Source organism: Nilaparvata lugens, chromosome 8, assembly GCF_014356525.2.
Source record: "Nilaparvata lugens isolate BPH chromosome 8, ASM1435652v1, whole genome shotgun sequence".
In the NCBI taxonomy this organism is placed as follows: domain Eukaryota; kingdom Metazoa; phylum Arthropoda; class Insecta; order Hemiptera; family Delphacidae; genus Nilaparvata; species Nilaparvata lugens.
This window is the reverse complement of record NC_052511.1, coordinates 10,609,722-10,619,448: the sequence shown is the minus strand read 5'-3', so window position 1 is coordinate 10,619,448 and position 9,727 is coordinate 10,609,722.

Below are 9,727 nucleotides of genomic sequence, written 5' to 3'. Positions count from 1 at the left end.
CGCGTTATTTAGCCAGCTCGAATAACCTATACTTTATGTAACGTTGCTCGTAAAATAAATTCTGTTCGAACAATATGCAAGCACGCTTGTAGCTGGCTTAAATCACCGGCAGATACGCCTTGAATACTGCTATCTTCTGGTATTTCTCATGTTGTGTGATAATGTACTGTAGGCTGTTTCAAAGCGAATACATCACAGGAATATATTCAGGCTTGTTTGTAGCAAGCATTTACTACTGAAGTTATAATCATCTTGATGGAGTAAGTCCTCAAGGATGAAAAATGTTGAGGAAAATATTTGAAGAATATTAAAAACACGGATTCTGAGAAATAGAATACGGTAATTTATTTATCATTTGTTCAATTTTTTTTCATTCAAAACTACTCCCATCTAATAGGGATGAATAGGGCTACTTAAAATAAAAATAGAAAGAAAATAAAAATCTCAGTATCTTTTTACTTTCCTTGCCCTATTACCATAGGTAAGGAAAGTATTGATTTCCGAAAAAAGTTAAGGTACCCCAATTTCCAAATTTCTATACGTTTCAAGGTCCCCTGAGTCTAAAAAAGTGGTTTTTGGGTATTGGTCTGTATGTGCGTCACACATATTGTCGTGTGTGTATGAGTATGTGCGTCTGTGTACATGATATCTCATCTCCCAATTAACGGAATGACTTGAAATTTGGAACTTAAGGTCCTTACACTATAAGGATCCGAAACGAACAATTTCGTTCAAATGCAATTCAAGATGGCGGCTGGAATGGCGAAAATGTTGTCAAAAACAGGGTTCTTCGCGATTTTCTCGAAAACGGCTCCAACGATTTTGATCAAATTTATACCTGAAATAGTTATTAATAAGCTCTATCAACTGCTACAAGTCTCATATCTGTAAAAATTTCAGGAGCTCCGCCCCTTCTATGCAAAGTTTGATTTTAGATTCCCAATGTATCACGCTTTAGATACAATGTTATTTAAACAAAAAATTACAAGTGGAAAAGATCGAGCATGAAAATCTCTTAAATTAATGTTCAGTAACATTTTCACCTAAAATTGAAAATAAGCTCGTAATTCGAGAAAATGTTATTATTTCAATTACAAACTGTTGGCAACACTGTTGATTCTATTAAATCATTCACTATGAAGAGATAGCAAACTTCGTGTGTCTCCAGCCTTATAGTCCTGTCACCAGCTGGCTTGGATCTTTGAATAGTAGACTTGAGATGCGCGGAAACACTAGCGTCAGGTGATAAATTTTCATAACAGCTAGGAAAGTTGTGTGAGTGCACCACACCAGATTTTTGATAATGTTCTTATTGTATAAATTAACAAAGAAAATTAATATAGTCTATTGATAAAGTCTATCAGTCCTGCACTGTAGGACTATCAAATCACAATAATTGAGCCAGTTTTACAGAAAATTCTGTTGATGTATCTGATGAGAAGGTTAAATAATAGATTGGTTCAAATGTAATATTCTATACTCTCTATTTCAAATCCTCATTTTTTGCTTTCTTTGATATCAAGAGAGCATTTTAAAGCATTTTATGTTATTGGCATAAAATCCAAAGAAAATTTGATTATTCAAACAATACGTTTGATACGTCTGTACTCACTATAATGAGTGATAACTATTAATAACTGCTCAATCCATTCATCAATGTCTCAGACCATCACCAATAAAACGTGAATGAACTAAAATGTATGAATTCAGGGCTACTATCTTGTATTTTTATAACCTGACGATGGTGTGATCACCGAAACTAGTGGTTATAATTTATATTCTTACTCTATTATTTTATTAATTTCAAAGGGTACTATAATTCTATTTTATAGATAAATGAACTAGGTGTGACTTGTCACTTGCTCAGTTTCTATTCTTACTCTATTTTTTTATTAATTTCAAAGGGTACTATAATTCTATTTTATAGATAAATGAACTAGATGTGACTTGTCACTTGCTCAATTTCTATTCTTACTCTATTATTTTCTCATTTTCAAAGGGTACTATAATTCTATTTTATAGATAAATGAACTAGATGTGACTTGTCACTTGCTCAATTTCTATTCTTACTCTATTATTTTATTAATTTCAAAGGGTACTATGATTTTTTTATAGATAAATGAACTAGATGTGACTTGTCACTTGCTCAATTTCTATTCTTACTCTATTATTTTATTAATTTCAAAGGGTACTATGATTCTTTTTTATAGATAAATGAACTAGGTGTGACTCGTCACTTGCTCATTCATTTCTGATGTCAGAACCAATATTATTCATAACTTTTAGAATAAAATTGTAGCAAGAGCAGTTCAAATACAATAGATTCTAAGTTATCTACTGAATTTGAATTTGCAATAAATTCAATTCAATTCAATAATTCTTTATTGTCATATACAGTGCACAAGAATACATAGATATATGCTTTTAGTCTATAGGAGTAAATATCAAATGATCCAAGATTCTACTACATGAAGTCTAATTGGATTAAGTTTATTATTTCATCTCTGTTTAATTTTGCCGCTTTATAAATATGAAATTCTTCTTTAATATGATCATGGTCAGAATATGAAATACTCGAGTGTCATAGCATCATATCTAAATTTAAAATTACAGGTTCCTAAAGTCACAATGTATCTCTGAATTCACAATTAAGCATTATAAATAAAAAACAATATTGGAATACAAAATACTCATATTCCACAACATTGTATCAATTTCCATTCTTATTCAACTTCAAAATTACAGGCTCTCAAACCAATCTTCAGCTCCATGCTTTTCTTGGAGTCGGTTGCGGGCTGTTCAACTTCCATTTCAACGTGTTTTATTAGCGAGATAACTGCAGTTGTTCTCAGCGGTTAGTTGACAGGTATATTTCCTGTGTATGTGTGTGTGTGTGTGTGTGTGTGTGTGTGTGTGTGTGTGTGTGTGTGTGTGTGTGTGTGTGTGTATGTGTGGTGCCGCCCTTAGGTCAGAAGAAGGAGTAAATCTGAACAGTGGCGAGATGAAGGGAGAGAGTAGGAGAGAGTGAGAGAGAGGAGGTCGATTTACAAGGGCCTAATGGAGTCGTTGGGAGAGATTCAGACCCTGCAACCGAGGGACCTCTCCATAAACTTCCTTGGACAACGCCTTACGCCCTGACCATTAATTTATGGGCCTTCAATTGCTTCGGGATATATACACACCAGCGGCTTTCCTCAAATGCTGTTTCCCTCCCTCTCGCACACCACTTTCTTAATCTGTTCTCTTCTGAGCCATTTCATCTTGCTTACTGGCCCCTCCCCCCTCTACAAATGCCATCCTGACATTCTATTGTTTCTCGATCTCAGTTTTGGGGAGTTGTGCCAGATAGAGTAGGATTGAGTTGGGAATATTTGAAACAGCTAAGGTTTTGGAGATACCTACTATCATAAGAATCTATAATTAAAAATTTTCACATTCTAAATTTAAACTTCTTATCAACTTTCCTACTTAGTAGAATAGAATCATACAGAAAAAATAAGATACCCCATGAAGTAAGTAGATGAAGTAAGTAGATATCCCATGGTATAGGACGTTTATGTCGCAACTTTTACTGTTATCTCAAGCCGATAGTCCACGTAGTTCTTTCCTGTGAAGTTATGTGACGCTGGTAGTCTCACATTGTTGCTTATGAAGACATGTCTAATTGCAATGACTAATCGGTGTGTGCTTCTTCATAAGCAACTATGTGTAGTATTGTGACTAATTGTGACTAGTCTTGTCTTGACTAACTGGTTTGTGCCCCCCCTAAAACATGATAGTTTGGAAAATAGTTATCTGATTCGCCTGATTGAAATCATTTTGAATTTAGAATAAAAGTCTTAATTGGAATGTCTCCCAGTTTGTGTTGTTATACCATAGAGAAACAATAGCATAAGTAGATATCTCATGGTATAGGACGTTTATGTCGCAACTTTTACTGTTATCTCAAGCCGATAGTCCACGTAGGTCTTTCCTGTGAAGCTATGTGACGCTGGTAGTCTCTCATACTGTGCCGTTCATACACTCTCACCCTAACAAAACAGCAAAAATCGACAATAATCGACAGTAATCGGCTTGAGATAACAGTAAAAGTTGCAACATAAACGCCCTATACCATGGGATATCTACTTTGTTTCTCTATGATAGCTATTGTTTCTCTATGATAGAGTTCAGTTGTCCCATTCATGATTTGATGCAGCTTAGGTTTCAAAATATGTGGGAACTAATTATAGTTCATCAATAAAAGTAAAGCCCTTAGGCTGATATGAAAATCCATTTTTTTGTTGAATTGGAAATCATTGTTCAGATACTCACCAAATAAATTCTATACAGAAATATACTATATTCTAAACTGTATTGGCAGAACTAAATTATTCTTAAAATTGGCTGGAGAGGATGTGAATTGTTGGTAAATAAAGAAAAAACAATGATGGATAAATAGAAAATGTGTACATGATGCTATTTGAATTTGAATCTGTGTGATTCAGGTATGGACTGATTAATTGAACTCTATCGAACTTGGACATTACTCCGTTTTTAAACTATTCTCAACGACACTACAGTCTAATTTTTGAATATTAGTGATTAAAACTAGTACTCACATGTGGAACGCTTCCGGAATAGTTCAAAAACGGATTATATTACTTGCAGTTCGTCATAGATAGTGAAATAGATGAGTATTGGACATTACATTAAGATAATTTTCAACTTAAATGAATGATAACATATTCCATTATAACCGTCCTTTCAATGATCATTCGATTCCAACCAAGATGAATATGTAGATACTGTAGATGCAAAATAGACGCAAAGTCAATAAGATCTTGGGTAATTTTATTATTTAATTAGATTTGATTATTATCATTCCCGGGCTGACAAATAATTTTTGAATAGTAGCGTTCATCGAATTTCCATCTAGCTGTTTACTCTGTTGTCAATATTTGCAGTGGCAGAAGTCTTCAGGGTGAATTACAGCATTTAATTTGGATTTTCGTTTAATAAAACGTTTTCTTCAAGTGCTACAATGAACATGAGAGTGGTCGTCTTACTGCTACTACTGCAAAGGTGGCAAACGATTCCTTGTTTAATTATTGATTCTATTTTATTACTTCCTATTTGCGCGAAGGTTCGGATCTCATATTCGTCTAACAAATCATTCATATTGAGCCTGTCAATGAGACTAAGGTCGACCTCTTACACATCCTTCAAACTACGATATTTGTTAAAGTCCTCTTTCCTTGCTCATTTGCAGCAAAGCTACGATGTTTATTTATTTATTTATTTATTTATTTATTTATTTATTCAAGGTGATACACATACTATAATTAGGAAAGAAAAAACAGGCAATTGCCCAAAACTTCTTCAGTTCCTGGATTTTCACATATTAAAAATAGTCCAAACAATTAGGTTAAATTTTGATTTCTGCCAAAGTTTCACGTTAAAACAAAATAATAATTCAAATAGAATTTGGAAATTCTAATACGAGTATAATTTGAATCTCCTCTTATATAAATTAATAAATTTATTAATTAATGAATAATAATCATGTATATAAATTGATAAATTATCACGTAATAAATTAATCATTCCAGATTACGTCTACGTTCTATCGAATGGGAGAATTCAAATTCCATCGTCTTGTTCACTTTGAAAGCAAATAATTTCAAACAGATAACGAAGCAAACAGCATGTCTTGAGTGAATAGATATCAAAAATTTATTCCGGAATGACACGTAGACCGTAAATCCAATTTACAAAGCGTATGAAACGCCCACATTCGCGCGACGGTTGAGATATTAGATCTGTGGCATGTCTCGTACAAATAAAGCGTGTTTGTTCCATTTGGTTAACAAATGAATTCAAGTGCTACAATGAACATGAGAGTGGGCGTTTTACTGCTACTACTGCAAAGGTGGCAAACGATTCCAATAATAAAGTCTACCTTGTTTTCATTTCTGTCAGGTACACGTTTTCCTACTGTTTTCATCTCTGTCAGATACACGTTTTTCCATTATATTTTCATTCCTGTCAGTTCCATGGGTACTCTTCCCATCTCCCTCAGATACACGTTTTTCTACTATATTTCCATTTCTGTCAGCTTCATCGGTACTATTCCCATCTCCCTCAGAGATACGTTTTTTCACTATTTTAATTTCTGTCAGTTACATGTTTTTCTACAAGTGCGCCGGCTGCACTCAGCAATTACGGCGAATGACAACTGGTGGACAATAAGTGCTAAAAATGTACATTACTCAAAACGGGAGCCGTGAGTTTCAATGCTCAGCAGAGCAGGAGTGTTTTTTGAGAGGGAGGTGTGGTGACAGTGTGATTATTTACTTGTTAATTAGAGAGAACGTGTGAATTGTTTTTAAAAAGGTTTCCAGAAGTCAGTTATTAATAAAGTCAGGAAGAATGGATTGACAAGCGTTGGTTTCGCGAAAGGAAAGCACAATTATTATTATATCTACAGTTTGTAATGCAACTATTATTATTATTATTATTAGCGTATGACTTTGAATGGTGGGTACCCAAGGGTAGTCCCACCTCGCCGTATATAGTCCAAAGTTCCCTAATGGGAAACCGGACACTAAGGTTATAGTCAGCACAATACTTTGAATTTACACTTTTCACTTCGGAATAAAGTTCATTTTGATGTTAAAAAGTCCAAACATATACAAAACCGAAACAAAATACAAAACCACTAAGCCAAATTTAGAAAATATTGAATTTGGACAATAAATTTAGAGCCGAAAATTTATAGCAATGCAACTAGAGAGTATAGTTCGTACATTCTCCACTTTCTGGATGCAACAAACAGTTTTCGAAGAAGCAATGTGAGATATGAATGCACAATCAAAAACTCAACAGAGAATGGAATACCAAAAATTTAATACAAGGAATTGTGCTTACAAAAGTTTTGTTTTCTTTAAATTTGCTGCTTCGTACTAGCTCTGAAAAATTGAATATTTTTAATAAATGTCTTTAATGACATCAAAGGCGAATCCCTGAAATCTGTCAAGCCATATAACTGGTTTTATAGTTATCATTGCTTCTTCAATCATTTTCAATTATCCAATGGGAAGAAACATATTCCTATCAGAGTTATAATAATAGTTTCAGAATATTTTATTGAATTCGATATGATGTCAATGGTTATCCAAGTAGGTTATTCCATGCTTCTCCATTGAGTTCTTAGACAATGAGAGGATTATCAGTAAATGAAAATCCAAATATAATTCTAGCCTAATAAAGTGGATTTTATACAGGTTTGTTGCAGGATATATTTTCGATGTTATCTAATGGATAATACCAGTTCTAAAGGTGTTGTAATGGAATATGGAGCTCTCCAAATTAATGCTTCAATATGAATACAGAGCTCTTAATATAATTACACTAGATTTGAAACAGAAACATTGGATCGAAGATCTAACTTTCAACTAGATTCATGTTTTATCACGATTTTTCACCATGTTAAGGTGCGTACAGATATACGCGCCTCCAACCCGCTCCGCCCTTGTTCCGCCATCGCTCCGCCCACGCTCCGCACTCGCACCGATCAGGAACGTTACGAGAGATGTTGGCTCTTCTCGCGTTCCACTCCTGCTCCCCGGTCGATCATCAATCGATCTGCTCGAGTGACATTCAATTGCGGAGCAGAGCGAAAGTCTGTACACACCTTTAGAACAGTCGATTTTTCCATAATTGAAAAAGAGACGTTGATATTGTCAATACCACTATATTTGTTTAGAATTAACTCACTATACAATCAAATTATTGAAAAAGTCAATTTTTCATCTAAAACACTACAAGTCTACAAATCATCCTCATTTACTATATCTCTTTGAACCATTCCCAGGATATAAAATATTTGAATATTGGAACATTTATCTGATAATGTAAAACCAACCCATAGACATTGAAAAAAAGATAAACTTTACAAAAGCAGAGAGCGAAAAAATAAGATGCAACCCAGAAAATACACACGGATGTTCGAAACTCTCATGTTTTATTAATATTGTAGCAGAATTCAATGGGCTATCATTTTTTATAGCACGTATTGAGAAATATGCAACATGAAGGGTGTAGAGAGCGTTCGTAGAAGAAGGCTTTCCCAACTCAATGTATGGAGAAGCGGAACTGTTGGGCCACAATTCCTTCATATCCTGTATATATTTCCAGATATCGTTCCTTTCATGCGGCTCAGTTGCTTCCAGGATCCCAGAAACATCGAGTTTTTTCCACTGGAGATCATTTTCATTGGGAATGAGTAGCATAGAACCTTCCAGAAAGCATGTTATCGTCAACTCGATCACCTGACAAAGACTGGGCTCAAGGTGAATTATTCTATCGGCATACAAAACAAAACCAAGGAACGCGCGATGGGAATTTCTTGGTTGTGGAACTTGATTTCATCTTGGATAGATAATATAAAAAATATTTCATATTTCATATTATATATAGAATATTATTTATTTATAACATATTTTTTTTTATTTTATACTTTTTTATTTTTTATTTAATATAAAAAATATTTCTTTGTCTTGTGATATGCATAGGCTGAGCTGATTCAATCGTCTACATTACTCATTATTTATAAATGAAAGTTTATTATAAGTTTTAATTGTTATTGCATGTATCATGAACCACTCTGGAAGATGGGAGACTTTTGTATAAAGCATAGTTCATGAAAATCACTATTAATATTCGAAAAATATGAATGAGAGATTTATGGATGGTTTGTCAGAGAGACTAGTTTTGATATTGCATAGATTATTGTAGTTCACTCAGGAGGAGAAATTGTGTTTGAAGGTTACTTCTATATGGAGTCTTCGATGGTTTTAAGAGATATTTGAAATAAAAAATAGATTAATGAGGTATGTTGTGACGAAATAATTTGAGAGGCTACTCAAATTTATATATTTATTTTTCTATTGATGAGGTACCTTAATCCGTCAAAGTCAGACGCCCTTAACCTTTTTGATTCAGTAAAAACGGATTTCCACATATAATACCATTATCTTCTATTCAGTATATATTCAGAAAATATTCTTCTCTAATAAGTATTCATACTTGCTCATACAAGCTGAGAGCTGATTAGGACTTTTCTCATTAGAATAATCATGGAAATAATATTTTCCTACAGATACCAGCCACGTAGACTGTTAATGATAATATGTGAGATATTGTTTTTTTTCCACAAAATGACAGGTGATTCTTTCTCGAACCCTATTCCACAACCAAATATTGTTCAATGTGATTGATAAATATTTCTATTAAAATGAGAATTCATCACATTAGGAATATAAATTTGGATTCATTCTCCAGAACTCTCCAATCCATTTCAAAATTCTCCTTTGAGCGGTTCATTGCACCTTCAATTCGATTTTTGATTAATTTGATAAATAGAGGGAGACCCATTGATTACGCTTTATGTTTCTTAATAAGGAAGCTGAAGAGAGATTGATTGCAGATGCGCCTATGACCTTCCGGCAGTCGCGCTGTTGTAAAAAGTACAACAGTGTCAGTTTTTCTGCTGCAAAAAAGTATTGAAAAGGGTGGTGTCGGTGAATGAGTCGCCTATGCATTCAAAACTTTCCCCTATCACTCCACTGAGTTGCAGTATCAACCGAGCAATGGTTCAGTCTTTAGGTGGCATTTAGTCGCGACAGTGCATAAGTCGCACTGTGCATAAGATAGGGAAAGACTGTATACGGGGACTGTAAACGAA